At 29.9% G+C, this 26,448-nt stretch overlaps 1 protein-coding gene across 8 annotated transcripts in view; it reads left to right on the top strand.

Moving 5' to 3' along the window:
* The window catches only part of tns1b (tensin 1b), a 312,091-nt gene that overhangs the window by 171,060 nt on the left and 114,583 nt on the right, over nucleotides 1-26,448 (top strand). The window lies entirely within an intron of this gene.

The raw sequence follows: 26,448 nt of genomic DNA, 5'->3' as shown, positions 1-26,448 counted from the left end.
CTGCAGATTTCTGCAGATTCCCGAAGTTATACACATCCCATTCCATCTCTGTGAATCAAATTTCTTATGTAACTTTGAAATAAGCGAATTTATTATGCTTACCCACATTGGCGCTTTACAGTAGAGATTTTGGAGCAGAATTTTGGTACAGTTTGGAAATTACACTAGCGTTCAAAGGTTTTTATTTTTTGAAGGAAATGAATACTTTTATTGAGCAAGGATGGATTTACCTGTCCAAATTAGAATGATTTCCAAAGGATCGTGTGACTGAAGACTGGAGTAATGACTCTGAAAATTCTGCTTTGCGTCACAGAAATAAATTACATTTTAAAAATATATTTAAATAGAAAAGAGTTATTTTAAATTGTAAAAATATTCCATAATATTTCTGTTTTTCCTATATTTTTAAACAAAGAAATGCAGTCTCGGTGATTAAACATATTCAACTTGTAATTTAATTTAATTTGAAAAATGTATTTAAATAGAAAACAGTTATTTCAAATTGTAAAAATATTTCACAGTATTTCTGTTTTTATTATATTTTAATCAGATAAATGCAGCCTCTGTGATTAAACATATTCAACTTTTAATTGAATTGAATTGAATTGAATTTAAATGCATTTAAATAGAAAACATTTGACAATTTTTAAATAATTTCATAATATTTTGACTTAATTTAATTTAATTTTAAAAATTTATTTAAATAGAAAACAATTATTTTAAATTGCAAAAATAATTTAATTTCATAATATTTTGTTTTAATTTTAGTTTTAATTTAATTTTATTTTAAAAATGTATTTAAATAGAAAACAGTTATTTTACATTGTAAAAATATTTCACAGTGTTTCTGTTTTTATTGCATTTTAATCAAATAAATGCAGCCTCTGTGATTAAACATTCAACTTTTTATTTTGTTTTATTTTATTTTATTTATTTTAAAAATGCATTTAAATAGAAAACAGTTGTTTTAAATCGTAAAAATATTTCAGAATATTTTTGTATCCAATATTTATCTATATTTTAATCCAATAAATGCAGCCTCGGTGATTAAACATTCAACTTTTAATTTAATTTAATTTAATTTAATTTAATTTAATTTAGAAAATGTATTTAAATAGAAAACAGTTATTTTAAATTGTAAAAATATTTCAGAATATTTCTGTTTTTACTATATTTTTAATCAGATAAATTCAGCCTCTGTGGTTAAACTTATTCAACTTGCGCAAATGCCTGAACTTACACTTGTTTCTGCGCTCTGACAAATTCACTCTATTAAACACATTTTTATCATGATTAACTCTTAACGTTCTACCGAACTCTACTTAGAAAATGCAAAAATGTAAAAAGAGCTGTCCGGGCATAATTATTGGTATCTTGATGGCTGATTTTTACAGTGATACTGGTTTCAAATATTAACGAGACATGCATAAAAAAGCTTTCTCTTGCTTTATGGTCTCCGTTCAGTCTCCAGATAATCCTTGAAAGAGAGATTCTAGCAGTTCGGCTGAGCTCGGAGCAGTTTTCTTCAGCATTCCTCCTGTTGGCTTCGTCTGTGATTTAGAGGCTCCTCAAGCTCCTCTGTAACTGCAGTTCCAACGTATCCCACTTACACATAGTGAAGCAGATGAATCCAGATCCACAGCACTCTAACACTGTCCGGTGTGGAATTCTCTGTGATAAATGTGCATTAGAAAAAAGGGGCTGTTATGGAAGTTCAAGGATCATTTGATCTCATGGCTGGAAGATGTATTTAGTGTCGGCTTGGATTCCTCTAGATAAATAAATCTGCATCTCTGCCTTTAGAGAGTTTGGCCGGCCGTCCAATGTTGAGATCAACTCATATCTCCTCCTAGAAAAGCAGCATCCAGCGTAGATGTTCAAATATACCAGCGGATTATGCAAAAGAGCAGTTTGGTTTGTGCCTGCGGGCTTGTTAAGAAGCATTCGCAACATGCATAAACGGAAATTACAGCTTTGGAGGTAAATGATAGGACTCGTAAATGGCTCATAAATTTTAGAGGATTTTTTCGAGTGCTGTTAAGCTTGTTTACATACTTGTGCCATGTTTTAGCTCTCGTCGTATCAAACCTGGAGATCTTTACCACAAATCCATACCGTAACAAAACAACTTTTTTTTTTTTTCTCCAAGGTTTATGGGAATTGGTTTTTTTTTTTTTTGAAGGAGCTCTTCTTTTTTTCGTATTGATGCAAGAAGATCTTCTTTTCTTCTGTGCATATTGAAGCAGGTCCTTCTTGTACTTCTCAGATGTCTTATCAAGGGAGCGCTAACATTTATTTCCAAACAACATGCTACTTGCTGCAGATGTTTGAGTTATGACAAGACTCGCATGGAATCTGCACTTGCACTTGCACAGAAATGTAAATATGTTCCAGCAATTATGTGTTTGCTCAATCACTACATCATTACGTGTTATTTATTTTGGCCATCCAGATAGCACCAATGCAGACAATGCAAAATTTGCTGAAATTAACACACATTATTGTTTAAAAGTCTGAGGTCAGTATAATTTACAATATGTTTTTGAAAGAAGTCTCTTATTCTGACTGAGGGTGCATTTATTTGATCCAAAATACAGAAAAATAGTATTATATATTCATTTTTATTTATGTTTTCCTTTTTTTTTTTTATTAATGTTGATTTGGTGCTCAAGAAACATTTTATTATTATCAGTTATTAATCAATTATTATGAATGCGCTGCTTAATATTCTTGTGGAGAAAAAAAAAGTTCTTTAGAAGTTTTGAAAATTCAAAGGAGCAGTGTTTATTTGAAATAGAACATTTGTGTAACAATGTAAATATTTCTGCTTTCGCCTTTGATCGGTTTAAAACGTGCTTGCTAAATAAAAGTATTTATTTATTTCCGAAAAACCTTGCTTTAAGTAACCCTAAACTTTTGAATTCATGTTTGTATAATTATTTGTAATTTATAAATTGTTTTAGAAAGACATCTTTAACTCAAAAATACAGTAAAATATTATTACAGTTTGTTTTCCATTCTGTTTATAATATTATGATTTGGTGCTCAAGAAATATTTAATTATTATCAATTATTAATCAGTTATTATGACTGTTCTCCTTAATGTTTTTGTAGCTTTTGAACTCTGAATATTTATTTATGTATTTATTTATTTATTTTTCCTTAAAACCTTCTCCTGAGTTACCTTAAACTTTTGAATTTGTGTATGTTTAAATATGTGTAGTTCATAAATTGTTTTAGAATGAAGTCTTTAACTCACTAAGGCTGTATTTATTTGATCAAAAATACAGTAAAATATTATTACAATTTATATACATTTAGTTTGTTTTACATTCTATTTATAATGTTATGAATGGTGCTCAAGAAAGATTATATTACTATCAATTATTAATCAATTATTATGAATGTTCTACATAATGCTTTTGTGGAAACAAAACAAAGTTTATCTGAAATAGAATATTTTTGTAACAATGTAAATGTTTCTACTTTTGCCTTTGGTCAGTTTAATACCTACTTGCTAAATAATTTTTGTTTTATTTACTAAAAACCTTACTTCACACTAAACTTTAGAATTTGTGTATGTATAAATATTTGTAATTTATAGATTGTTTTTGAAAGAAGTCACTTATTCTCACTAAGGCTATGTAAAATATGATTAATTTATATTAATTTTTATTTATATTTTCCATTTTATTTAGAATATGCTGATTTAGAGCATTTGATTATCAATTATTTAAATTATTATGAATGTGCTTCTTAATATTTTTGGAGAAAAAAAGAAAATTCAAAAGAGCAGTGTTTATTTGAAATAGAATATTTTTGTAACAATGTAAATGTTTCTACTTTCACCTTTGATCAGTTTAATACCTCCTTGCTAAATAAAAGTGTTTATTTATTTATTTATTCTATCCTAAAAACTTTACCTTAAGTTATTCTAAACTTTTGAATTTGTGTATGTATAAATATTTGTAATTGTTTTTAAAAGAAATCTCTTACTCTCACTAAGGCTGCGTTTTTATGATCAAAAAATGCAGTAAAATATTATTACAATTTCTATCCGTTTTTCTTTATTTTCCATTCATAATATGCTGATTTGGTGCTCAATAAACATTTTATTATTATCAGTTATTAATCAGTTACTATGAATGTGCTGCTTATTATTTTTGGAGAAAAAAGAAAGTTCTTTTTGAACTTTTGAAAATTCAAAAGAGCAGTGTTTACTTATTTTTGTAACAATACGAATGTTTCTACTTTCGCCTTTGATCAGTTTAATTGCTAAATAAAAGTATGCATGTATTTATTTATTTGTTTGTTTGTTTTTTCTAAAAACCTTACCCTAATTTTTTTAATTTGTGTATGTATAAATATTTGTAATTTATAAATGTCACTTTTACTTTTCACTTTTTAAATAAATAAATAAATACCCAGTTGTTCACAAGTTCTACATACTCTCTGCCCCTTGTTTGTTTATTATATATTTTGGCTAATTTGGTTATATTTCAGCTAAATTTAGGATGTACTGATATTCGTTGAGCATAATTCTAACGTTTTGTGCTCAAATGCAGTCTGGATCTGATCATGTCTGCATCCTATCCTACCATCACTTACACCTAGTTACTTTTCCATTCAGCTTTATGATCTTCAGACAGATAGACTTCCCCGTAATCCTTGTTGACTACCGTGTTAAAAGAGCCACTGTTTTCGAACGGCACCAGAGCAAATGCATTCAAGATGTCCACGTTCTCCAGGGCTGTTAAATTAGAGTGCCAGCGAACATGAAATCTGACAAGATAGCCAAAATGTAACCAACATGGGGCTGTTTTGATTGGGGCCCCGCTTTTCACGAGGTCACAGCAAATTAGCAGCGATCTTTAAGAGGTTTTCAGGCATTAGCAAGTTGAAGTCTGTCTCCGCCAAATGGTTGGAGGCTGTGAAGTGTTGGGAGGGGATGCTGACGGAGGCAGAAACGCGCCACAGCATTCCTGCGTTGAAGCTGAGGCTCTGGGATGGTCGGGAGGGGGTTGATTTAGGACCCCTGCAGCATCTTCACAGCCTGCTGCAGTTTAAACGGATGAATGCGTTCGCTCTGCGGAAACAAAGCGCCGGCGCTCGCTTGGATTGTTTATCACTGCATGTTGGCGGGCAGCACGTTCAGCACTGATGGAGCACCCGTCAGGAAGATTGGGATCACACGAGTCGGAAAGCGCAGGGCCCGGTAGCAACCAAAACTTAAGATAAGAAATCCCATCATAAAGGAATAATCTCTAAAGGTTTCCTAACCTGAGGAGTTTGTTGCAACCGACTGCAGATGACAAACATGTATCAGGAAGATTGAAATCTTCACTTTGAATACAAATTCAGATACAGTTGAGATTGATTGGGTTTTATTGTGTTAGCCATGTACAGAAAATGCATTTGTTGATATGCCAATATAATGCCATTGGTCAAATAAAATTGGTCATAAACTGCTATATTGATCAGGCCAATTAATTAGATGATATTTGCTTATTTTGTGATCATAAGAGACTTTTATCTGTGTTTTAGTCAACTGAGTAAGTATTATGAAAATGAAATTTTTTTTAGCACTTTTGTATATATCTGTTTTCTCAGATTCAAATATGTAGTTTTTTATATTAATATTTAATAAAATATTATATATATATATATATATATATATATATATATAAATATAATTTTCCTAAAAATATGTATGAATTCTGTATAAAATATACAATTAGTGAAATTAACTAAACATAAATATTAAATAAAAAAAAATTTAAACTTAGCATTACCGGTAGATGCTGATACATAAACCAGGTGTTTTGAAATAATTGTAATTTATATTATTTTAGAAGTATTGTAATGTATATTTAAAAATTATATTAAATCATAATAATACAATCGTACAAATGATATATAAATCTATATATATATATATATATATATATATATATTTTTTTTTTTTTTTTTTTTGTCTAGAAGTATTTATAAATTATATACAAAATATCAAATGACTGATATGAAATAAACTTAAATATTAATTAAAAAAATAAATAAACTGCACATTACCGGAAGATGCTGATACATGAACCAAAATAATTTACATTTAAATTTAAATTATTTTAGTATTTTAAGTATTATAATGTGCATAAATATATATATATATATATATATATATAAAAATATTAACAAAAATATAATGAAGAAAATAAATACAATTCTATATAATACATTTCTAAAAATATTTATAAATTAGATATAAAATTACTTAAATCAAATAAACCTTGCATGACCGGTAGATGCTGCTAATAGCTAAATTAATAAGCCTTGGTAATATATGGGTAATATATATCAAAAATGCATGTGCAGTTTCATCACTTCAACAGAAAAACAAGTCATAAATGTTGTAAAATGTAAGTAGTTTCTGAAATGATTTGGCCTCTACTGTTACATTACTGACGTTGGCCATAAAAGGTGTACCTTAATGGCATCTTTGGCTTGTTTTCTGCTTTCCTAATGAATTGGCCGTTAGGTCTGAGGTGGATCATGCCAGCGTTACTGTCGTACTTTTGCTTATGCGTTGCATTAAGCAGGCATCCAGAGAGAAAGGACAGCAGTGGAGGGGCTCTCAGATGGGTGGAGATCTCTTTTCAAAACAGCTTTAGGAGAGTTGGCACTCTGTAGACCTGCAAAGAGGCCCACAGGAAGTAATTTGGGACAGAATTAGTTAAAACATCCTGTCTTTGGGACATTTTCACACACTAGAGCTGCTATTTGGGCTAAGAGAGGTTGCAGTGATTACAAACTTAAGCAGTTATGAGAAGCTATAATGCTTAGTGGCTACAATTTATTTACTTATTAAAGTTCCAGACTGTATGATATTAAACAGAATTGCTCAGACAAACCATAATTGTGCATATTAATGGGACATTTTTTTCCTTGATAAACCGATAGGGTTTTTGGAAGGAAGCTTGGGAGAGAATGCTGGCAAAGCAGCCACTAATCAGCAGTCGCACATGGAATTTGGAACGCAGATTTGGAATGCTGTCATTTATAAGTTTGGATGTTTATTAAATAGTTTGGTTAATTTAATAATGCTTTTTCAGCTGCCAGTAAGTGTGCACTTCTGTGTTTACTGTGATTTTCCACCAAAATCAGTGCAGAAAGTGTGATATCTCTGCCAAAATGTTGTGTTGTGTATTCCACCGTTCATCCGACCTTTAGATCGTGGTGTTTGTCTGATTGGAAATTCTCCGAAATCGGCTGCAGTTCACCACCAGATTCAATGACTGAGCCAAATCAGTCTGACCAAACCCCATACGGATGAGGGTCTGTGGTGCGCTTGTGTACCAGCATGGCAAGTTCAGCCAGAAATGTGTCTGGATGGTGGCTTAATGATTGCCGCGTGCAATCATGTAGCTCTATTTCTCACAAATACTGGTTTTGGAAACCCACCGTCGCTGTTGGAGACATGGGGCGGCAGGAAACATGGCCGCTTCTGTTCCTGTTTGAGTTTTTTTGGCTTTGAGGTTCAGTTTTTGTGGCTTGTATGAGGTATTGTCTCCAGTAATTACTCTAACATGCCAGTCCTCCAGTCTGCCAGTCCTGTCGGGAGTGATTAATCATGTGTTGTGTTTCTCTTCCTTGTGTTCTGCCACCATGGATTGTGACGTCACAACGGCCCAACTGACCTTAAAACACTCTCAAATTGTTGTTGTTTTTTCAGGATTAATACATCTGTGTTCATGGACGTTCTGTTCCATTCAGTTGTGCTCCGTTTTGCATGCATTCATTTTTCAAGCCCCATTATTTTTTTTATTTTTTTTTTTTTACTGTACAGTAAATTACTTTTATTGGAGTTTACGTCAACATTTACTGTACAGAACAGTCCAGCTGCTGCTTTTAAACTGGTGCAGTAAACAACACCTCTTCATAAGTCTAGTTTCGGATCTGTTTATGAACAAGTGCACTACTTTAATTAAAGTGATTTGATTTACCACAAGCAAGGGGTATTTTTGGCGCAACCTGATGTAGTAAAGTAAAGCCTACTACTTTTCAGATTAAAACATAACTGTGGTAAAGTTATTGTAGTGCACAGACTTAATGTATTATGTATGTATTATGAAGACATCACTGTAGGACCCGATGAAATCAGTTTTATGTTTTCCCAAATTCCGTTTTAATTTTCTAGACTCTGTTACTGATATTCTTCTGACTACTGTCTAAATTAGAAATATTCCAAAAAAAAAAAAAAAAAAATCATAAAACTTATTTAACAATTTAAAAGCAATTTATTGAAAGTTTAACAAAAAAAAAGTTTTTTTTTTTCTACAAAAATGAACAATTTTTTTTCCCCAGAAATACTATGTTGTGCATTTACGTTTTTCTGGTAAAATTTATTTAAAAAAGTAATGTTTTAATAATTATTTTATTATTTGTAGTCGTACAATCATTACTAGAGGTGTGAGGAGACACTTATTTCACGAGAAGAGATGATGATTCCCTTACGATTCTGGAGAACAAAATAACATAATTTACTAGTGGTTCTGACAAACTGTTCATTGCTTAAGTCTTTTAAAAACATATACTCATTAAAAAAAAAACAAAAAAAAAAACAAATTCAATGAAGGAGTCAGTTTCTCACTTCACTAAGACTCCTGAATGAATGATTCAGTGACATACTTTTTTTTAAACGGGCAGTTGTCGCCACCTACTGGCGGAAGAGGATAAGCGTTACTATACATACAAGTGTTAAGATACTTTCGTTTTGATCGCTACTGTAGACAATAAGTGTTTATACCCAAACTACAAACTTTTATCCCAGTACTTCTATTATTTAAATGTCTGTAACAAAAATAATAATTATAATGTGGTTGAAAAGACTGTTTGTGTTGCTCTTTCTGCATTCTGTTTATAAAAATACTATTATTATTTTATTTATTTTTCTTTTTTCAGAAATACTGTGTTGTGCATTTACATTGTTCTGGTAATTTTTCCTTAAAAAAGTAATGTTTTAATTATTTTATTATTGGTAGTAGTAGTATGATTACATTAAGTAACATATTTTTGTCACAATTTATTGAAGTTAAACCTTATTTTGGCAGGTTGCTGTGAAGACCTTCAAGTTTCTGTTTGTGTGATATGGTGATTTTATGGAGTTTATGTTTTATTAATATGTTCATTTTTTTCTGGATTCCATTTTAATTGTTGCATTACATTCTAATAATCAAAAGCATCTCTAGGTAATTGATTTTATTTAAAATATATATTATTATAAATATAAATTTATACATTTTATTATAAATATTATTAAAATATATTTTTCTTTTTTTGCAGAAATACATTTTTTTTTTTTTATTATTAGTAGCAGTACTATCATTACTTTAAGTACTATATTTTTGTCATAATTTCTTCAAGTTAAACCGAACTTATATGACGGATTGCTGTGAAGACCTTCAAGTTTCTGTTTGTATGATATGATGATAGTTTGTTTTATTTTTTTCTCAAATTCAGTTTTATGTTTTACCACATTCTATTTTCCATTAATTTTCTGGATTCCATTTTATTGCTTTCATTACATTTTAAGAATCAAAACCATCTCTAATTTATGGAACCCGTTCCCGCCAGTTAAAAAAAAGTAATAAAAATAAAAAAATAGAAATTATCCTTAGCACGACAAATGAGTCAGCTGTTTTATTCCATAATTGTTTATAATGTTATTTTAACCAAAAAAGTTATTAAACGTCGTTGTTGAAATGACACATGAAAGTCACATTCTAATGGCTAATATTACTCATTAGGCTTTGATTAGAACTACAAACAAATAAAAAAAACTACAAACATGGCAGAAATGTGAGACCGATAGTAAAGTAGACAAGGGGGTTTGAGTGATTTAATAATATCTAACCTGTTTAAAAAAAATGTAATGTTATCTGCGTTATATTTTATCTGCAACATCATTGTGACTTTTATATTGATATGTTTGTTCACTGACTTTTAAATGCATCATGTAAACATATGAAGAGAGTTCTTGGCTTGAAAGACACGTGAGCTTCCTGCAATGAAACTTAGATGTGTTTGTTCATCAGGACATTCCAGCGGTGGAGAAATCATTGAGTTTGTTCCTCCCAGAGCCGCCGAACATGATGTGAAATATTTTGATGGTCGTACGTGGTGCTGATGGGAAACGAAGGTGGGGTTTGTGATCTTCAGGAGTATGTGGAGGTCTTATCAGGGCTCGGTCTCCCTGAGGAATGTTTATAGAAAGCAGGCCTGTTTCAGGGGTTGCTGGCACAGAGCTGCTGAGCGCTTGTTTGCTTTTGCATTTGATTTATGGGCCGGGCAGTGAAATAAAGGCAGGAAACCCAGAACCCGGCCCCACCGTTCTGCTGATATGCAACATCACGCAGCACTAAACCCAGGGCGAAAACCCCAAGCGTTTGCCAAAAAACAGCCGTAATTTAGTTTTTCATGACCATTTTTTTTTTTGCCTCTTTGAATTTTAGGACTTCTTTTGTTTTTTTTGCTGATGTGTTTTTAAGACCAAGAAGAAGGTTTTGCTTTACTTCTCCCCACAAACATGCGGACTGTTGAGTACATTATTACGTTGAGTATGTTATTTTATTTTACTTTATTTTATAGTTTTTAAAGGTTTTGCTTTACTTCCCCCCACAAGCATGCGGACTGTTGAGTTTTATTTTATTTTATTTTATTTTATTTTATTTTATTTTATTTTATTTTATTTTATTTTATTTTATTTTATTTTATTTTATTCTGTTTTATTCTATTTTATTTTATTTTATTTTATACGTTAGTTTTTAAATGTTTTGCTGTACTTTCCCCCTCAAACATGTGCACTGTTGAGTTTTATTTTATTTTATTTTATTTTATTATACGCTAGTTTTTTTTTAAGTATTGAGACTTTACAAATGGGAACTGGGGAGAAATTTTGAGTTACAATGTATTTTCATAATTTATATATATATATATATATTTTTTTTTTTTATTATTATTACATTCGTGCTCTTTAAGGGTTAAATGTGCCTAAAGTCAACATTTTATTTTTTTTAAAGTTATTTTAAAAGTTGTTAAAGTTACTTTACAAAGTCATACATTCAATAAATAGTCAGTTTAGGTTGAGGAGAAAGTTTTGAGTTTTTAAAAGTGACAGTATATTTTCATTGTATATTGATTTCTTTTATTGCAAAATATAAGCCCTTTAAGGGTTAAAAGTGCCTTTTTGTTTATTTGAATTTTGAATTTTTAAATTCATTTATTCCATGAATAGTGGGGGGAATGTTTTGAGTTTTTTTAAGTTACAGTATATTTTAATTATATTTGAATTGCTTTTATTGCATAATATGAGCCATAATGGGTTAAATATGCCTTATTTTCAACATTATGTCAAAAAATAACCTTATTTTCTCTTAATACACATTCCTGGTCTTAATCTGTAAGATTCATCAGTGCGCATTATTCCAAAGGAAAAATGTTTGCCTTCATATTCTTTCATCAAAATGTCATAACGTGCTCTGCCTGAAAAATTTCTTTCCTGTTCACTTGATGTCAGAAATTCCTTATTTTTCAATCCATCCCTTCTAATGGCTCTGTTTTGGTGTTTGATGGCCATTTCTCATGCAGTCAGTCCTACTTTTTTTTTTCTTTCTCTCATGTAATGTGTCCGTTTATGGAAGTAAAATGTTTGAAGTTGTGAAAGCAGTTTCATGTTGCCTGCTTTTGTTCTTAACCTAATGTGGATTTAAGGATCTGCAGTGAAATGGTGTAAAAACTTAGCTCTAACTAGAACCCTAGTTTTTGGATCTGTTTATGTGCATCAGTATCTGTGCGTGTAAGAGAGAAATAGATCTCTCTCTTTGTTTTTGTCGAGGCACGAGAGCTGAGGATAACTCATCTGGATGGCCGTTGTCTCCTAAGTTGGAATGACTCGGGACTCCTCCTCACCTGCTTGTAAAGCAGAGTTTCCCTGGCCAATAACTCATCATATCTTTTGAGTTAAACGCAGATGGCTTTGGCCTGTTTCAACCTGCCGTGTTTCACTGATAGCAAACAACCAGCTCATTCTCTGGAAGGTGAACAATCCCAATTTGTGCTGTAGATCATACGGAGATCATGTTTTATGTGTAGTGCAGAGTTTTCTTGATAGTGTTGTAACTGGTTCTCTCTGTTTTAGAGCAGGATTGGGTTTCAGTAATTGCCCTTAGTTACTCATAAGTTTCTTGTGATTGGAGATTAACCTTTTGCTTTGGCTCAGTAGTCCTTGCTGCTTCTTCTTCTTCTTCTTTTTGTTTTTTTTTTTTTTTTTTTTTTTTGAAATGACTGGGCAATTTTTCCGTTCCTCCACGGCATGGCAAAGCTGGTGAAGTGTAAACAGACAATAAGTTATGGCTGAATATTAGCCACTCTGTGGGTTGTGCTGTTGCTCTTCTGAAGATGTGAATGGTGTATGTGTGTGGACTTTAAAGGTAACATCTTTTACACAAAAAGCTAACTCTTTTTACACAATTCTGGTCTTATCATGGACAGTTCTTCATTCATACTCACCGATATGTCATCCATGATGTTCATGTCTTAATTTCTTTTTGCCTGAAGAAAGAATTTATTATGTTTTTGAGGAAAACATTCCAGGATTTTTCTCCATTTAGTGGACTTCATTGGGAGCCAGTGGGTTGAAGGTCCGAATTGCAGTTTCAATGGGGTTTCAAAGGGCTCTAAACGATCCTAACTAAGGAATAAGGGTCATATCTAGTGAAACGATTGGTCATTTTCTAAAAAAAGCAATTACTTGCAAATACTTGTCTTGCATTAGCTCGACCTCACTTATGTAATCACGCACACGTGATGTAAGCGGAAGTACCGACCCAGTGTTTACAAAGTGAACGTGCAAAGAAAGTCAAACACACTTTACAGTAAAGGTAAAGCAATGATGTTGGACATTTTGAAGTTGGAGGAGAAAATGAGATGGATTTTTTCACTCTACCCTACCTTTTTGAACCAAAGTACACAGATGAAGAGCTAACCGCGTGTGACTTTTCCAATGTGATTACGTAATGTGTGAAGATGCGCATGCGCATCGCAGAGCTAGTGCGAGACAAGCATTTGTGGTTGAAAAGGATATCAATTTTTATTTTATTTTTTTTAGAAAAATGACCACAGTTATTACAATGACCCAAATTATGACAGTAGTTTTTTTCGTATCAGTCGATATCAATAACTATGACGTTAAATGTCAAGTTTTTATTTGGTTATATGGTTAGATGTGCCTTTAAACTATTCTTTATGGTCAGAACATGACAAACACTTCATGTTTTTTTTTAATTCTTTACACTTTTTCCAGTAATACTTTCAAATCAAAATAAATATCTTAATAGAAAAAAAAATCTTAGTTCTTCTGCATGTTTTAGTGAGTAATATTGTTTCATATCAAGAAACAGTTTTGCGTTGCCTGATAATATTAATAATAATATAACACTTTTTGTCTCTTAGAAATACACATTTGATAGTAGTTTGAGTTAAGATGCAGATGTACTGATGTAGATTCATGTTCATTAACATTTACTAATCAAAATGAGTAATATCTGTAAAAATTGTAGCAACCTCATTTTTATATAGTGACATTTAATTATTCTGATTGTTTAGAGTTTTTTTTTTTTTTTTAATTAACCATTGTTCTTCCATAGTAATATACATTTAGATCATGATAATAACAGTTAAAACCACAAATATATAATATTATATTATATATAGTATAATAAAATTCGACACAACTATACACACATTTCTGACACAATACCACTGTGCAGTTAGTGCTACTTAGGGGTGTGACAAGGCGCTTATCCCACAAGACGAGACGAGACACGAGATTGGGTTCACGAGAACGAGTATCTTATTCCACTGAAAAACTCAAAATGCATTTGCATTTTGATGTGAACTTGCACTTTATGAAGTTAAACTTCTATTTTAATTAATTATATGCAGTAATAACATGTAAACTAAAGCTACAGTACATGATTCTGAATAAATTGAAGATCTTTTTTTTTTTTTCAGTAAATTAAAGATCTCGATTCACGATTTTGAAGAAAATAAATATTAGATTAATCTAAACAAAAAAAACGTAATTTACTTGTGGTTCTGACAGAATAGTTTTGCCAAAATGACAAAACTAGTTGTCGGCACCTCCTGGCAGAAGTGGATAAGCGTTACAAAACATACGAGTGTTAAGATATTTTCGTTTTGATCGCCTCTGTAGACAATAAGTGTTTATACCCAAACTATAAACTTTTAGCCCAGTACTTCTGTTATTTAAATGTCTCTAACACAGAAATAATGATCATTATGTGGTTGAAAAGACTGTTTGTTTTGCTCTTTTTGGATCAGGAGCAGCATGAATGCAAATTTTAATGTCTTTTCACATCGTAAGCGTCAGTGGAGTGTGAGCAGCGCGATGTGAAAAAGTCGTAATAGACACCGCTGTCCATTTAGGAATAAGATTGCGTGGGTGTTTGAATAGAGATTGCTATCTTTTAACAATTAATCATGCAGCTCTAATGTAAACACTGCAAAATGTTTTGCGAGGATATTGTCACGTTCTCGCGAGACCAGTCAGATCTCGTGAGATTCCACATTTGCAGCATAAACGTTATATTGAACATTTATCAAGCTCTTGTTATCGTTTATCGAGGAAATTGACATTGCACGATAATTACCGTTATCGATTTATTGCCCAGCCCTACCGATCATAGATAGGACCCGTATTCCTTGGCTTGGATCATGTAGAGCTTTTTGAAGCTGCATTAAAACTACAGTATATGAAGAAAAACCCTGGAATGTTTTCCTCAAAATCCTTCATTTCTTTTCGACTGAAGACAGAAAGACATGAACGTCTCGGATGACATGGGGAAGTGAACTAATCCCTAACTCCTGAAATGACTTCCAGTCCAATTGTTGAATAAGTTCTCAGCTTACATTTTTCCCATTGAACCCTGTGAATTGTGTCCAGTATAATGGAAAACCTGGAAATAAATTAAAGTTGTATTGTGATTTACAGGCCTGGAAAAGCCTTAAAATCTGACAAACTAATGGATATTTCCATAGTGAGTATTTTTTTAGTTAAACGTAGGTTTAAAAATTACTTTTGGAATTATATGTGACACTGGACCACAAAACTAGTCATAAGGTTCAATTTTTTAAAATTGAGATTTATAAATCATCTGAAAGCTGAATAAATAAGCTTACCATTGATGAATGATTTGTTAGGACAATATTTGGCCGACAACTATTTGAAAATCTAGAATCTGAGGGGCCAAAACAACCAAAATATTAAGAAAATCACCTTTAGAGTTGTCCAAATGAAGTTCTTAGCAATGCATATTACTAATCAAAAATTAAGTTTTGATATATTTACAGTTGGAAATTTACATAATATTTACATGGAACATGATCTTTACTTAATATCCCAATGATTTTCAGCATAAAAGTAAATTGAAAATTTTGACCCAAACAATGTATTTTTGGCTATTGCTACAAATATACCTGTGCTACTTCGTTTTGTAATCCAGGGTCACATATGTGACCCTGGACCACAAAACCAGTCTTAAGTCGCTGGGGTATATTTGTAGCAATAGCCAAAAATACATTGTATGGGTCAAAATGATTGATTTTTCTTTTATGCCAAACATCATTAGGAAATGAAGTAATGATCATGTTCCATGAAGATATTTTGTAAAATTCCTACTGTAAATATATCAAAACTTAATTTTTGATTAGTAATATTCATTATTAAGAACTTAATTTGGACAACTTTTAAGGCGATTTTCTCAATATTTTGTTTTTTTTGCACCCTCAGATTGCATATACTCAAATAGTTGTATCTCTGCCAAATATTGTCATATCCAAACAAGCAATACATCAATGGAAAGCTTATTTATTCAGCTTCCATGTGATGTATAAAACACAGTTTTGAAAAATTGGCCCTTATGACTGGTTTTGTGGTCCAGGGTCACATATTATGATGATGATGATGATGATGATGATGATGATGATTTAAAAAAAAAAAAAAAAAAAAAAAAGAACATCCAGTAATCATCAAAGTTATGGAAATTTGTTTAGGTCTTGAAATACATTAAATAAATAGTGCACCCAAAAATGAAAATATGCTGAAGAAGATTTAGGCCTAGATGAATTTGTTTCTTCATCAGAGCAGATTTGGAAAAATCACATGCTCACCAATGGTCCTCTGCAGTGAATGGGTGCCGTCAGAATGAGTCCAAACAGCTGATAAAAACATCACAATAATCCACAAGTAATCCACATCACTCCAGTCCCTCAGTTAACATCTTGTGAAGCGAAAAGCTGCAAGTTTGCTAGAAACAAATCTATCATTAAGACATTCGTCTTTGGTTTTAATTTTGAGCATTTTTGGGATGAACCACGTCAAGCCTCCTGGCAAGAATCTCTCTCTTTCTGTGCTGTTTTGATGCCAACAGCAAATATTCCATCATCTTGGAAACAGATGAAGGAGCTTGTGGAAAATGCAGTGCGTTTACCAAACTGTTTTTGAGTTAAGCATGGTTAAGTGTGGTTTCCATCCACCACAACTTCAACTTCATTTTAGAGAAAATGTACATGAATAGTTCAGCCAGAATGAGAATTTGCATCATGAGCTAATTAAATTTAGCTTCTTGCTCACACAAATGTATTGTATGGCAAAGCAGACTAGGAATATAGTGTTCTTTTTGGAGCTTGACAGCCATGCTCACTGGATAAAAAAAAAAAGAAAATAAACGGTAGGGCCAACACGAGGGTGAGTAAATGATGTCAAGATGTCAAAATTTGGGTGAACTATCCCTTTAAATTTGGGTTCTGTGATGGGTTGAGAGAGTGGAGGAGCTCCAGCACACGTGATACGGGCTGCTGTCTGAAAGCAACAGGTCTCGGTTTAATCTTGTTAGCATAAGCATGCGAGGAATGCAACAACACAATTACCGCTCATTATATAATATTCGTCTGTACACTCCAGTGTTATCAACACACATCCACGCCCCTTTCTGTCTCTTTCTTTTCCGCACAAAGAGCACACTGACCGAGGCTTTGTGTTACTGACATGCCAGCCAAAAAGTTTGGACAGTTTTTTTTTTTGTTGTGCTTTTCCCCCCTCTCTGCCCCAGTAGCCTCCTGATCTGGCACAGCTGATTAGTCGTCGTGAAGACATAATGTACAAGAAAAAGTCTGAGATGGCATTAAGACAAGACAGAAAAAAACAGCTGAAATTCTTGTTGGCGAATTTAACCATGGAAATGATTTACTGTAGTTTTATTTGGCTTCTAGTTCTAGAATTTGAATAAATTGTATTTTTATACATGTCACAATTGATGTAGTTTAAAAATCAAAGTTTTTTTTTTTTTTCACTTTAACCTTCAAACTTTTTGTGTGGTTTATTCCTACATGTTAAAAGTCTGTAGATACTTTATCGTTATTTATTAGTAGCATTTTCAACATTTTGGTATACTCATTAAAACATCAGAAATATGATCTTACAACAATGAGAGTAAGTTTTTAGCTAAAGCGACCTACAAAAGAGGATCATAAGCCGACCTGGTAATAACGTCCATGACATCTCGTTCATGAGTAATTTTACTATGACTGTTTTTTTTTTTTTTGTTTGTTTTTTTGTTTTGTTTTTTTTTTTAATTTATTATTAAAATTTTATTTTAATTTATTTTATTTAAATGAACTGGTAGTAATAGCTATGACACATCCTTTTTGAGTCATTTTACTATTTTTTTTTTTTTTACAAAAAGAAAGCTAAATAATTTTTATAAATTTTTAATTATTAATTTTTATTTCATTTTATTTTTACAAATGATAAAAGAACTAGTAGTAACAGCCATGACATCTTCTTGAGTCATTATACTATGACTGTCTTTTTTTTTTTTTACAAAAAAAGTAAAATTATTTTTATTATTTTATTTTATTTTGTTTTATTACTTTTTGCATTTTTTGACAATTTAGCACTATTTCCACTAAATACATTTTATGTAAATCAGCATAAAAAGTATTAAATATTAATATGCGATTTAGATGATTGCATTTTTTAATGCATTACATTCAAGACAATAACAAAAAGCAATGAGTAATGAGAGTTCACAGGAAAATCTGCCTAATCATTTGTAACATCACAATCCAAAATAACCTTATATATTAATATACTTTATTATATAATTCCCTAGGTTTTTCCTTTGCTTTTAGGGTAAATGTGATCGGATCATGTTCTTGTCAGGTGTTCGGGACATTTATCCAACAGCAGATGGTATTTCTTTCCCTTGCAGGTGAATTTTGTACTAACCTGTCATGTCTACAGTATGTTTGTCTTTGGGTTTTAAAGGCTTACTCACCTTTTGGATGACTGTCAGGGCTATTTTCAGCATTGCGGTTGGCCACCAGTAGACGTGCGGTTATCACCTTTTGTGTGTTCACCTGCACCCCTGCTGCGGTTTAAGAGGCCTGGCATGAACCATTAACCAGAGGTTATGCTCGTAGTAGACCGCCTCAGGATGTGTCAGAATGATTTACACGACTCAACCGTGATGTAAATACCAGCACCGAATGCCTTGTGTTGCCCACATAATGAATCCAGCTGTCAGGGTCTTTGTTTTGACATATCAGAATGAAAGGGTCGCGTGTTCATCGGTTTGATTATATGATGTGATGACGTCCCGCGAAAGAGTCTGATTGTTTGTTTGTGTCGTGCTGATTGTCACCAAACACTATTAAGCTCTTTTGACCTTCCAGCCAGCTGTTTTCTTGCTTTCTTGCATTAAGACAAGCTCCGTCAGGATTTCTAGCCGTTCTAAATGTCCTTGTCTAACCTGAGTAAATAGATTAGGGTCAGTACTTCTATAGCTGTGCTTCTGTTTGAGACTGGGCGATATCGCTTAAATTGATATCTCAATATTCTTCAGCCTTTGGATGATATATATTCCTGTATTTTATACTATATTTCTTTGCTCTAAAACAAATACTGTTTTTTTTTTTTTTTTTACCAAAAACCACAATATTTATTGCATCTTTTAATATACTATAATATGAAATGGCATTCCTATCGATCATAAGAACCAATTATTTGACCAGCCATTTTAGATAATTAGTTAATAATAATAATAATAATAATAATAATAATAATAATAAAATGTATTATATACTGCATTTCTTTGCTCTGAGACAGGATTTTTTTATTTTATTTATTTTTGTTTGTATTATTTTTCATTATTTGCCTTTTGTTTTTGCTTTATTTTGTTTTTAATGTTATCTTATTGTTTTAGTTTTTGTTTTATTTATAATATAATATAATATAATATAATATAATAAAATATAATATATAATTTAACTTGAAATGGCATTTATTTCAATCGTAGGAACCATCAATTTGACCAGCCATTTTAGATAATTAGTTATAATAATAATAATAATAATAGTAATAATAAAATGTATTATATACTGCATTTTTTTCCTCTGAGACAGGATTTTTATTTATTTATTTATTTTATTATTTTTCATTATTTGTTATAATGATATTTTATTGATTTATTTTTTTTATTTATTTTATAATAATATAATATAATATAATATAATATAATATAATATAATATAATATAATATAATATAATATAATATAATATAATATAATATAATATAAAATTTGAAATGACATTCCTTTCAATCATAAGAACCATCAATTTGACCAGCCATTTTAGATAATTAGTTAATATAATAATAATAATAATAATAATAATAAGATATAAAAATAATAAAATGTATTATATACTGCATTTCTTTGCAGGATTTTTAAAATAATTTTTGTTTTTATTTTTCATTATTAGTCTTTTGTTTTTGCTTTTGTTTTAAAGTTATTTTATTATTTTATTTTCATTTTTCATTGTTTCCTTTATTTTTACTTCATTTTATTTTTAATTAAATTTTATTGTTTTAATTTAATTTAGTTTTATTTAATATAGTTTTTTTTTTTTTTACATTTATTTCTCCTTTCATTTAATTTAGTTCAATTTTTTCATTTTTGATTATTTTACCTATTTATTTTATTTCATTTTATTTCATTTTATTTTATTTTAAACACCTTGTGGCAGTATATGAAGCTAATAGGACACAAAGGCATGTCCGAATCTAAATCATATCATTTGCAGCTCACAAAAGCTTTTACAAAAAGTGAGCCAAATTATTGGAAAATTATTGGAAGTTATTCCAAATTATTGGAAAATATAATATATTCAAAGTATTTTCAGAGTACTGTGTATCGAAAACACTGCAGATATAAAGCACAGTAAATGTTCTGCTCAGCCCTACTTCTATTGCCCTTCCATTCTGACCTCTGAAAGAGAAGTCGCCAGGCTCCGTTTCAAACATTCCAGGCATCTTCAGAGGCATGAAGGCATGCTGGGTCGGGCCAGATCTCAGGGCAGACATAAGGTGTTTGTTAGTTATGGATAGCAGGTGGACGGCCTGTCATCAGCAGGTGCCTGCAGGCAGAGTTAGGCCAGGTGATGGAATCCAGTCTGGAGAAAGACCAGGCCTGTGACAGGAGACTGGAGAATGGCTTAGCGCAGAGCTCTGAGATGCACTGAGATTAGGGAGAGATTTCCCTTTATCACTAAAGTATTATGGAGTGGTACAGTGCTCATATTGGGTCTGGGTGGAGATAAGGTCATGTACGGTTTGAGTAAATGTTTATGCCGGGCTGGAACGGACTGTCCGTAAATTTCGAGACCTTCCCTCATGGAAGGCAGAGAGTTGATGATAGAAGAACAAGATGGGACATATTTCACATAACAGAATACAAAATGAATTTACATAACATAAGCAAATTTTGCTCTGACATGGTATTTCTTTCAATCATAGGAACCAGCAATTTGACCAGCCATTTTAGATGATTAGTTAAACAATATTAATAAAATAACAATTTGATTTAAATATTTAATTGCATATATATTTGAAATAAAACATATGTAAATTCTATACAAATATATATATATATATATATATATATATATATATATAAAATGGAAATAAAGTTATATAAAATTATTATATAAAATATAAAAATTATAAAAATAAAATGTATTATTATTATTATTATTATTATTATTTAACAAATTATCAAATGTATGATTATTTTAACAAATAATAAAAAAATAAAAATTATTTATTGTTATTATTTAACTAATTATTAAATGTCTGATTATTTTGTTTTTTTATTTTTATTTTATATTATTTATTTACTTGCATATATGTTAAATAAAACAACATATGAATTCTACACAAATATATATAAAAACGGAAATAGTTATTAGTTATTTAAATAAAAATAGTTAAATAATTATTTAAATTATATAAAAGATAACAAATAATAAAAAAAAAAATATTATTATTATTTAACTAATTATCAAATGCTAACTAAATTAACTAAATTATTTAATTACACACACACACACACACACACACACATATATATATATATATATATATATATACATATGGAAATAAATTTATTAAAAATATATTAAATATAACAATAATAAATACATAAAAATTATTTTTATTAAAAGAAAATATTTAAGTAATTATCAAATGTCTGAACATTTTATTATTAATATTATAATTTATTATAATTATATTAATTATTTAATAACTTATATTTTAAGCAAAACAATATAAATTCTATACATATATGTATAAAAATGAAAATAAAATAACATTGTATAATACAAAATGTCCAATTTTCATTATTCATTCTTCAACTTTTCTTTGTTTTAGAACTTCCAAAATCTTTTTCAGTGTCAAAATATTAATTTATATACTACAATAAATATAAAAAAACATAAGAAATTATTCATTTATTTTTTAGTTATTTTATATTTTTAATATAACAAATAAACAAACAAACAAACAAACAAAAACAGATCTGCAGACTGTTCTGCTGTTTTAATGTTGTGATTTACTGCCTAATATTCTAAAAATAGTACATACATGTCTGTTTAACTTATCCAAAATTGGGATGTCAGCTTGCTTACGTTTCTTGTTTCTCTCTTATCAGTCTTCCTGTTTAAAGTGGTTAATCGTTTGTTATATGCTGAGACCTGTAGTGAGAAAAAACAAGAGATTTTCAGTGTTTATGTGCTTTACAGCTCCACATCCACAGCTGGAATAACATCTTTTAGCAGGAAGTCAAATCAAACAGCAGCACTAGTCATGCTTCAAGTCTCATGCCCCTTATTAAGAAGAAAACATCCTGTTCACATAGTGAAAGTATGAGACTGATCATTCTTACCCATAGTAACCCAAACATTTACAAGACTCAGTCTAATGCTATGCAGTTGCTAGGTTGTTCTGGATGAAATTTGGAAATTGCTATGCTGTGTTTTCACAAACACCACCAATTCAAGACATGTTGTGATTTTTAGGTGCAGCACACCTGTTAAACTATAAACTCAGTTAGTTAAGGCTCAGTACCTTTATAAGGAACACTTTATCAATGACAAATCAAGGTCATTGATAAACGAGAAACTGACATTGTGAAACCCGACGTGCTCTGTCGGCATTAAGACGAGCAATTAAATGAACCGAGCGAATTTAACACAAATGCCAGATGGTTGAAAAGAACACACGTATATATTCAGCTGTCAAAACAAATGGTAAGAGCCGATGGCTTCCAGACCACGTCAGATTCCTCACTTTCATCTGAATCAAATTTTGCAAAGACACGCTTGAACCCTGGGAGTTCATAAATTGTTGTCCTTGGAGTGACACAACTGAAATCTGACCCAAGTTGCCTTGACTTTATTTATTTACCACGTTTGTCCTCGACCAGTGAGAAATAAACCAGCATTGTTTGTTGGTTCCAAGTCACAGTGGTAAAATCACTGTGACACACGGCCTTTTTTGGCTCGGGGGGAGCATGCAATACTGTATCCTGCAATGCAATATGCTGGACCTGACCTTACATATGTAGTGTGATGAATGAGCTGGTAAAATCAGGCATGACATCTCCATCTCCGTTAATTGTATTTTTCTAGAAATACCTTGTGTCAGTATATGATGTCCAAATCCAAGTAATATCATTTGCAGCTTACAAAAGCATACAAAAAGATACAAAAATGTTATTATTTTTTATTATTATTTTTTTTATTTTATTTATTCATTTTTATTTATTTTATTTTATTTTCAATATTTGTCTTTTATTTGTTTACTTTATTTTATTTTTAATATATAAAATAAAAAGTATAATTGTATTATTTTATTATTTAATTAATTTTATTTTTAATGTAGCTATTCTTTTCTTTTCTTTTCTTTTCTTTTATTTTTCTAGAAATAATTTGCAGCAGTATATGAAGCTAATAAGACACAGAGGCATGCCCGAATCCAAATATAATTTGCAACTTACAAAAGCATACAAAAAGAAAGCCAAATTATTTTATATTTCTTATTTTTTCAGTATTTCATTTTTACTTTATTTTATTTTTAATATAATTTAATTATTTTAATTTATTATATTTTTTAAATTAATTCTTTTTATTTTATTTTATTTTATTTTATTTTATTTTTCTAGAAATACTTTGTGGCAGTATATGAAGCTAGACACCAAGGCATGTCCAATCATGAATCCTTATCATATCATTTGCAGCTTACAAAAGCTTTTACAAGGAGAAAGCCAAATTATTTTATTTTATTTTAATTCTTTATTTTTATTTTATTTTTCAATATTTGTCTTTTATTTTTTACTTTTATTTATAATATATAAAACAAAAACTATAATTGTATTATTTTATTATTTTAATTAATCTTATTTTTAATGTAACTATTTTTTATTGCTCTATTTTATTATTTAATTTGATTTATTCTATTTTTATTTTATTTTATTTTATTTTATTTTTCTAGAAATAATTTGCGGCAGTATATGAAGCTAATAAGACACAGAGGTATGCCCGAATCCAAATATAATTTGCAACTTACAAAAGCATACTAAAAGAAAGCCAAATTATTTTATTTTTTTATTTTTTCAGTATTTCATTTTTACTTTATTTATTTTTAATATAATTTAATTATTTTAATTTATTATATTTTTACATTAATTATTTTTTTTTATTTGTATTTTTATTTTAGTTTTCTAGAAATACCTTGTTGCAGTGTATGAAGCTAATAAGACACCAAGGCATGTCTGAATCCAAATCATATAATTAGCAGCTTATGATATCCTGCAATCCTGTTTGTGGTTCAGTTCTTTGTGGAAAGAGTAAATTGGTTTATAAAAATGACATTTTTTTTAACTTATGTTTTCATTTCTACTGAAAACTCTGACTCATGTTTGTTTAGTCTTTTGAATTTATTCATCAGACGTTACGTCATGATGCCAGAGGTCTGTCTAAAGTCTCTCTCCTTCCTTAGGATGTGCTTTCATACAATAATACTGTCTGTTAGCTATTGACTTTTAGACACAGCTGTGGAGAAGTGGAAGGAGGCTTCCTGTTTGTGCACAGCTCCAGTTCCTCAGATGCAATTTTGCCTGGAAGTTTTTCTTAATGCTCCAGTAGAAGCAGTGCCAGAAATTATGGTCCGCCATCCTGTTTGTGAAGCACAGAGCTCATTTGTTCATGGAAGGCGGGATATTAGTTGTGGCAGTGGTCTGAGCAGAAATCCTATTATGGTGGACTTCAGCAGATTGCGAGTTCTGACAAAGCAAATCACCTTTAAGCATCAGTGACTTTCCAGTCCTGTTTATGAAATGGTAAAAATGAGGTTAGCGCTCGCGTAGGTCTGGTTTTGCTGTGCTTTGAGAAAACATGAATCACTGAGCAGAGGTGATAGTTTTAATGTGTTGTGACTGTCTGAGTGTTATTTATGTACTATTACAGTAGTATTAATATTTTCAATTAACTTTTATGTTATTTTCAGTTTTCATTTAGTTTCAGTAACTTTTTTTATTAAAATTATGATTATCTACATCATTTGTTCCAGTAGTTGTTTTAATAGAAGAAAGTGTCATCGTGCTCACAAAAATCATTGTGGAGCTATCATTTTTTATTTATTTTATTTAATTTTATTAATAATAATAAAAAAAAAGTAATTTAAGGTAATTTAATTTAAAATGTAATGTAATTTAAAATAATAATTTTAAAATGTAATTTCATTTAATTTAATTAATTAATTTTTTTTGAGTATATAAACTGTCTAAATTGTCCATTTTGTGAAATTTGGATTGTCCAGTAGTTGTTTTAATAGAAGAAATTGTCATTGTTAAAAAAAGTGCATTTTGTTAAAGATTTATTTTATTTTTTTAATGTAATTTAATTTAGATTAAAATGTCAATATGTAAAAATAAATTACATTTAAAATGTATTTGATTAAATTTAATTCTTGATTGTTTGAGTATATAAGCTGTCTAAATTGGCCATTTTGTAAAATTTTGATTGTCCAGTAATTTTTTTTAATAGAACGCATTATCATTGTTAAAAAAGCATTTTTGTTAAAATGCTTTCTAAAAAATATTCTATTTTTTTTTTATGTAATTTAATGTAGTTTAAAATATAATTTATTTTAAAATTAAATTTAAATAAAATGTAGTTTAATTCATTTTATTTAATTTAATTCTTTATTTTTGTATTATATAAGCTGTCTGAATTATCCATTTTGTGGAACTTGTATTACTACTTCTAGTTAAATAAACTTATGTTTTTGTGTGTGTTACCAGTGTAATTGTTAATAATAAATAAATTAATAATTCATTAATAATTAACTAAAACTATCTAAAAAAGGTTTTGATAACTGAAATAATATCAACTATAAGCATTAGATGAAGTGAAAAAAAAACAAAGCAATAAGAACAAAACAAAAATGATATGTTTAAGCTGAAGTACTAAAATGACTGAAAAAGAAATGAATAAAAATGAGTTAAAACTAAATAGAAGCTAAATGGCTAAACAAACTTAAAACTAAAATTGAAAATATTAAAATTAAAGCTAATTTAGTATATAAATAAATACAAAAAAGTTGTGTATAAAAAGTACCAAAGTAATATTGGGATAGATTTGTATGTAAAGAGTACATTTCTAGTGTTTTGTATGAAATACAGATTTTGTGGACATGTTTGAAATCTGATTTTTTAAAGTTTCTTTACTGTGCATAATTTACCTGTGCATGTTTTTCCAAATGAAAGCAAAGTGTTTGTCTTGGTAAGCTTTTATCAACGTTTAATAAGTTGCACTGGCTCTGAATCAGCTTCATGAATCTTTCAGTCCCTCTTTTCCAAACACCTGGCTCCGATTGCATAAAATCAAATCCCATCCTGCATTTTTTTTTTCTTGTTGAAAATCCCATTTCACTTGAAAAATGTCATGTCACAGTGGTAAAATGTGTTAATCTGTC

Source organism: Labeo rohita, chromosome 9 (genome assembly GCF_022985175.1).
Source record: "Labeo rohita strain BAU-BD-2019 chromosome 9, IGBB_LRoh.1.0, whole genome shotgun sequence".
In the NCBI taxonomy this organism is placed as follows: Eukaryota; Metazoa; Chordata; class Actinopteri; order Cypriniformes; family Cyprinidae; genus Labeo; species Labeo rohita.
The sequence above is the reverse complement of the archived record's forward strand: the minus strand, read 5'-3'. Positions and strand labels throughout refer to the sequence as shown.